General features: G+C 34.4%; 1 non-coding gene across 1 annotated transcript; it reads right to left on the reverse strand.

Moving 5' to 3' along the window:
* Window positions 1-2,197: 2,197 nt before the first annotated feature.
* On the reverse strand, window positions 2,198-2,304 carry LOC143639635 (U6 spliceosomal RNA). Its single transcript, XR_013154778.1, has one exon. It is a non-coding gene; the product is annotated as a U6 spliceosomal RNA (small nuclear RNA).
* Between the last annotated feature and the right edge of the window lie 5,709 nt (window positions 2,305-8,013).

Consider the following 8,013-nt stretch of genomic DNA (forward strand, 5'->3'; position numbering starts at 1 on the left):
CTCCCAAAATATTTGTAATATTCTGATTATGTTAACCTTTAAATTGAGTTTTTTGTGGAAATAAAGATAATGAAATCTACCTTCATCCTTATCATTTCATATCATGCTCCCTGCTCATAAAAGATGTATTCATTTCCATGTATGGCAGAAAGCACATTAACAAAACATTTTAATTTGGATTAATGGCACCACTTAGAAAAGAAAGATGGATCAAATACTGTAACTGATCTTCATAACAGCTCCAAGGAAAGGGCAAGAGCTGTAGTTACAGCCATGTTGTGTTATGAATGCTTTGAAAATGTAATTATATGAGTGTTTCTGGACAAGACATTAGAACCAAGGTGATAAAGTCAACAATGCAGATAAAAAAATAAAAATTGAAAGCACAAAGACACAAATATACAAACACACACACATATACACAAAGCCATCATTTTACTGAAATATTGTTAGCATTATTTTTCAAAGTATTCACATTTTTCATTTTCTAAAGTAGGAAACTCCCAGGATTTCCAAATAGTCATATAAACTTTTCATGTTTATGAATTAAGACAAAAATCGCATGGTATTTTAATGATATTTGCAGGGAGCATGATATGAAATGATAATTAAACAACAAAGTAGCATAAGAAAGCATGTTTATGGAACATAGAAACTTTTGTTGTTTTTTTCCAAAAGAAATATGCAACCAAAGATTAAAGTAAGAATGGTTACAAACTCCTAAGCATTAAATAAAACTCACTGTTTCTAGAACAAATTTATATGTCTGAAAGAATGATATATTCTTAAGAAAAACAGAGTATTGGCTCATAGCTCCTATGAAGTCAATCATTTGCCCTTAAAGTCTGTATGCAGCCCTTGGGGTAAATGCAAAACTGAGATCCTTAAAATCTTGCTCAGAAAAAAGTAATGGTATATATGAAAATTAGTATATTAATTAACAGCGCCAGTTTATTTTTGTTTAGATACACACATATTTTCTGAGACACTAAAATGCCATTCTGCTAATAAATTCCTGTTTGTGACTAGCTTTTAAACCACTCAGAGATAGTTCTATCTAATGGCAATAAGAATGTCATAGAAGAATAATTTCTAAAAGCCAATGTCTCTGACTTTTTTATTCAATTGAAGGATAACTGTATATATTGAAAACAAAAATTGAGAACATTATCTAGAAAAGTCAATGATTAGAGTACCTGTCCCTCAATTATGTGAACAGGTCATCAAAGAGAATATTTCAAGTGGAAGGGAAGCTAAATTATTGAGATAATTGCTTCAATTTTCCCACTAAATTTTAATGTGTAAGCACAATATTTGTGTTCTCTATTGAAAACATTTTTTTTTGCTACTTGTTGATATTACTGATGGATTCTGGCTTCTCTTCATGGCAATTACTCAAAACTGAGAGTATATATTTTAGAATAAAAGGAAGGAAAACTTGTAAACTGAAACAGAAATGTTTGTGAAGGAGGATGTTAGTATGTAAAACTACATTCATGCATTCAATCAATGTACTGGATATATGGGGGACTAATTAAAGATAAAAACCTCCTATGTCTTAGTATAGATCCTCTTATTATAGGAAATAGGAATATATAACTAAACCAGCTGCCTAGGTGAGTCTTTTTTACTGGTCATAACTATTGGTATTTGGGAACTATCATAGCAAATTATAGAAAATAGCAGTTGAGTTTCTTAAGTATATAATAGTTTGCAATCATGTATTTTACTTGAATTGTCTTCTGATATGATTTGCATACCATGTAAAGTGATAGATATTTCCACCAAAATTCTTGATAAAAGCAGTCCTTGTCTGTTATTTTCATATAGCACAACCAAAAATATGGGCATTTCAAGATCTGTACAAATGGCTATTGGGTAGACCTATTGGACTGAAACATTTCTGTGGAGCACATTTAAAAACATAGCTGGCTATATATAGACAAATTGAGTCTTGGTAAGATTAAATGAATGCACTTTCCCACTTGTTTTAAAAACTTTTCATCACCAAAATGCATGCTAACATTTATGGAATTTCTATACAACTATTTTGATACAGTTACTAGGATGACTAAATTGACAAAATTACCATAGTTGGTATGCATAGCGTCATCAGTTACTCAAATTTTTAGGCAATTATTACTGACAAAAACTTTACATCCTCCTAAAACCATTCATGAAATTGTGAAAGGGAAAGCATCATATTTCCTTTTTCATGAATTTGCATCTCATTCTTGTGTGGGGACCATGCTAATCTTCTCTATATTATTCCAATTTTAGTATATGTGCTGCCAAAACAAGCACAAGCATCATATTTTAATAAAGAAAAGAGTTGGGTTTTTTTTTTCAAATCTTAATGTATTTCAGTGGACTCATTTGCTTGAATTAATGGTACTTTTTCACGATTGGCCACTTTTCTAAGGCAGACAAACATTCTGTAATGGTGTGATAGTAAATGGACAAAACTACCTCTTTGAAAAAAATATATTTGTACCCTTTACTGATTTGTGTAACATTTTCAGCCACTATGGCTAATTTTAAACCATAAAGGTAACCATCAAAGTGCTATCACTGTATTTAGTGTTGGGAAGAAATGCACAAAATTAGTTCTCAGCAGCTGGTATGATCTGGCAGGAGCATACTATTGGCTGTGGGGTTTCAAGCTATAGCTACCAAATGGTAAGTAAGGTCCAATCCCACTCACTACTCACTGCCTCATACAATCAAATCCAGGATTGCTTTTAGGAACTGGAACACAGAAGAGAAAAAGGGAATTCATATAAAGCTTCTCTTAGGAGCTGACATCTAAGCTGAGCTTTATAGAATAAGGTTGTGGATTACTCTTTGATAAACTTCCCATGGGATGTTCAACTGGGACAGAATAGTAGTTGAACTTGGAGGGATGGTCAACCATACAGCCTGAGAAGAATTTGGATGGTGTGATGAGGTGCTTGGATATTTCACAAGTTGTTAATGGAGAGCCATGTGAAGTTTGGAAATTATTGGATTCACGGCTGATAACACATTTTATGAGGGGGAAGATACCAGGCAAACTGTAAACCTGTTGACAAATAATTTACTTTGATATAAAGCAAAAACAGTTTTAATAAAGGTAGAAGCTTGACTTAGAATTGTTTTCTAGCTTCTTGTCACATATACACAACTATATTTATTGTAAGGTTCATGAGTTGAATATGAAAGTTTAGGATGTTACCAATTACACAGATGTCTCTGAATAATCAATCATGTGGTGGTACTGAGAAGCAAAATACATAATTGTATTATTGAATACTTCAATTTCCATCTGAAGGTTGATTTTATGTCAGTATATTTTCACCTGATGTCTGAAATAAATAAATATAAAAGAAAACAAAATTTTATATATTGAAATTATAAGCATATGCAAAATCAAGGTAAATGTAAATATTTAAAAATTTTATTATTTCACTTTTCAGCATATTGAAAACCCATATATTTCTAAATTTATTTAGCATGTGCAAATTATTCACACATTTATGTCCCTATTTTGCAAAAGTGTGATTGAAGGTTCTGAGTACTCAGAAATGTTCTAATTATGAATGAATACTTGTACTACTTTATGAATACTGGGGACTGAATTACAGTTTATTGAAATGCATAGTAATATGATGCACACTATGTAATATGGATATTATGCATATTAATATGCTAAATAAATTTGGATTTGGTTATGATCTATATATTTGAGACATTGTGTTATATCCCTAAGTCAACTTCTAATAATCAACCCCTCAGTTATCAACATAGGTATATCTCCACTCTAAAAGTGAGTAAAATAGCATGTTTTCTTTGGAAAGTGTTTGAAGAATTGGCTTTATGTATCATAAAACAAAATGTGCCCATTTGAGTATTAAATATGCTGAAAGTAATTCATACAATTTACTAGTATTATCAGATAAGCTGCAAAATTATGTAAAAGAATTTCTGCATATAAAACATCTATAGCATGGAGAAAAAATTGGTTATCTTACTAAAATTTTCTTGGTATATGTCTACGTCTTATCTTTCATAAATAATATTTTAATGTTATTCTATCCAAAAATATTTGGTTAAAAGAAGAGAAGGATGCTGGGAGCAGTGGCATATGCCTGTAATCCCAGCAGTTTAGGAGGCTGAGGGAGGAAGATTGGGATTTCAAAGCCAGCCTTGCAACTTGGCGAGGCTGTAAGCAACTCAGTGAGACCTTATGTCTAGATGAAAGACAGAAGAGGGTTGGGGATGTGGCTCATTGGCTAAGCGCCCATGGGTTCAGTCCCTGTTACCAAAGGAAAAATTGACCCTGATCCCTGGTGTCAGCACTGCGGACCCCAAGAAATGCTACCCAGCTGAGCATTCTCCTTCGCTTGCATCCTATCCAGGTAGAGCGTTTCAGGGTGTCAAGTGCCTTGGTCTGAAGGTTGAGTTTCTGCTTCTCAAGGGAGGTGCAGGTTCTCCCAAGTGTAAAAAGGAGTACAATAGATCTGAGTGCACATGCCATCGCATATTGGGAGAGAGTCATAGAAAAGCACCCTTTTTCTAAGAGCCAGAGGTATGGTTGTAAGGCAGAGGTTCTCCCCTCTACTCCCTTTACTTAGTTGTCTGCCATCTCTAAGAATTGTGGGCCTTGGTTTAAGGGAGGCATTCTCACCTTAGAAAAAGAAAGATTGGCTGGGCACGATGGTGCACACCTGTAATCCCAGCAGTTCAGGAGGTTGAGGATTGTGAGTTCAAAGTCAGCCTCAGCAACTTAGCAAGGACCTAAGCAACATAACTACACCCTGTCTCTAAATAAAATACAAAAAGGACTGGGGATGTGGCTCATTGGTTAAGTGCCCCTGGGTTCAGTACCAAAAAAAAAGAAAAAAGTGAGAGAGAAAGAAGTTAATATGCATAGGGGAGGACGATCTCTTACAGTTGGAGACCATTACAAAAAAAAAAAATGGTAAGTGTATTCTGCACTAAGCTTCAGTAACAATATATAAAAAAATCTCCATCATTTAACACAACCATGGGTTATAATTTGCTCATTCAACATGCCTGATAGAAAGTCAATGAGATGGGGGATTTTGGGGAGGTTTACAGTTCAGTGGATGTTCTGCCATCTTGCAATGCCACTATTTCAACTGGGGGCTTTCAGAATACCAATGTCAGGGAATGAAAAACAAAACAGATATTTTTTTTTCTAATCTTAATTACCTTAGAGGAGAAGTGATATAAATTGTTTCCATTCATGTTTAATTGAACAAAATTGATCAAATTGCCCCACCTTACTCCATGGTAACTTGGGAGTACAATTGTCCATGTACCCACCTTAGAGAGGTGAACTGGCTACAGGTCATTGCTGTTATACCATAGAGAATAAGTGACCAATGTGTTAAATATATGAAGTCAAGCAGAAAAACTCAATAATTACACTAGAATGTGTGTTCAGATTCTGTGCTGTGTAGGTCCAAATACCACATTTATATGAATTTATATCTCAAGTGACTATGATAATCTGTAGAAGAGTTGGAATTGTTTGAGTGGAATTAATAACTTCACTAAAACTTCAAAAATATAATAAACTAGATTTATTAGACAAGAAAGAAAATATAATAAATTGATTACAAATACACTAGTTTAATGTAATTCCTTGTTTTTCCTCTCCCGGTTGAAACTTTTTCTTGTTGGATAGCAAACTGAATTGATACAGCCAACTAAGGGAAGCTGTCAATGTTTCACTTATTTTTACCATAAATTTCATCTAGCTTTCCGGATCACATAATCTATATTGTTTTGGTATCTACTAAAACATAACTCAAGAGTTGTAGAGCACCTTAGAAAATAACCAGTCTAGGTATGGTACTGGTAAAGTATCATTCTCTGATCCTCTGCCTATGGCAAAAATTTTGCTATTTATTTCTATAGGCTTAAAAGTGAGCTGACAACCATGAAGATAATATACCATACATATTATGTGTTTACACTATAAACTAACCTACTATTAATGAATTATCTAATCCATTTCTTATAGCAATTCTATAAGGTAGGCATTCTTCTTCTTCTTTTACAGGTAAAGGAATTGAGGCTTAGAGATATTAAGTAATATGCTAATGGTATGTAATCGGTAAGTGCAAGAGTTGACTTCATATCCAGTGTTCTTAATCTCTGCTCTTAGCTATTATGATACAGTGCAATTATGACCAAGTCCAGTGACAACATTGAACCAGAATGAACCAGTATATTTAGAATCTTTCTGAACACAGTGACTTGAAAAACCACTTCCAATTAGTGGTAATTGCCAAGGGAATTGAAAATTACTTTCTTTCCCTGACAATTCCCTTAATTTACATAAGAAAATTGAGGTCCAGAGAAAAAAAATTGTTCAAGGTTATCCCTGGGGAAATAATGTTTGAAATAAGAACAGGAGAACTCAGCAGATTCAGGAATCTCAGGCTGTTTCACCAGATTATCCATTGACATCTTGGCACTAGTAATGACACTATTTCAGAAATTAGGAATGCTTGGTTCTTATCTGACAAAGAACCTGTGTTTGTATGAGGAGGCATGGCTCTGGGCATGGAGTAGTCAAGTTTTTCTAGAAGACTCAGGGAACACATCTTCAATGTTTTCTCATAACATGTTTAGTCATATACAATATGTGTACTGACGGTCATTCTGAATTTCTGAGGTCAGGGACTACTTTTATTGGACTACTCCCAATTTGGCTAAATTGTTTGGTGCTGCAGGTCAGTGTCAAAGCTGACTCAGAGGAGAAACAATAAAGTTGTAGAAAGGAAAATGCCAAAGATGAGGAAGAGAAGAGAAGAAATAGAAAGGAGAAATAAAATGGAAAATGGGTAAAATTATAAAAACGTATTGGCGTTTGTGAGTAAAGAGAGGCTTCATAAAACCTTGAGCTGAAGTTATTTTTTCCTCGAATTGAACACACATCTCACTTCAGCAGGGAGGCTGTGGCTTCTTCAATGCTTGTCAGTGCAAGATCTCATTTCGCTTCCTTAATTACCACATTTGCATAGCCTGGATTTCACCTCTTCCCACTTAACCATATTCTAGTTTGCTAGGTCATGTGTTTGGGGCCCTTAAGTGTACCAAGGACCCTTGGAGGTAAGCTAAGTGCCTGTTGTCTCTCACAACTGACTAGTAACACCCCTCTTCTGATGATTTTACATGTACCCTCCTGAACAGCAATGAGAGCTGTCTTTGCATGAGGGGTTTCAGGTTTAGAAAGCACTCAAATCTTTTTAAGCAAACTCTAGGTTTCTAAAATATTATGGGTTACAAGAAATAAGGGTGCTGTGTGTCTTCACAGTAACATTCCTTACAATTTATTTTCTGTTCATGACTTGCATGCATTTCACCCTTCACATTGCTAAGAATGCCACAAGAAAAGAATCCCTTTCTCTGGCATCCCCATTGTGTTAGCAGAACAGAAATCTTGAATGAAAGATGCAAATTAGTGAGGGAATTTCTACATTATCCTTAAGAGCATTTGACAGAACATCATATTCTGTGTAATTTAAATAGCCAAACGGAGCAAGCAGAGTTTAATTAAAGGACAACTATGAACTGCAAACCTCAGACAATGATTCTAAAGGGTATTTAATTATATCTTCACTTAACTCATTTTATCTCTAAAGCCCCAATACTCTTATTCTGAGTATCTAATATCACAAAGTTAAGAAAGTTATAGATGTCAGCCTTGGCAAATAACAGTCTAATGTGAAAGTTTAAAACTAACCTTTGTGATCCATTGTTGATAAATTGCTCCTGTGCCAGGAATTGTGTGTGTGTGTGTGTGTGTGTGTGTGTGTGTGTGTGTGGTGTATTTTTATAGAAAGCACCATCTGATATTTCAGTGTTGCCAAGAGAAGCCTCAGTGAGAGAAATAACTAATTTACCCCAATTCAGTGTGTGGTCTTCAGATTCAGCATCAGAGGTTGTCTGTTTTCCATACTTTTTTGGGGGGAAACTATTTTGTTTGTATATGTGTTA

Source organism: Callospermophilus lateralis, chromosome X, assembly GCF_048772815.1.
Source record: "Callospermophilus lateralis isolate mCalLat2 chromosome X, mCalLat2.hap1, whole genome shotgun sequence".
Lineage (NCBI taxonomy): Eukaryota > Metazoa > Chordata > Mammalia > Rodentia > Sciuridae > Callospermophilus > Callospermophilus lateralis.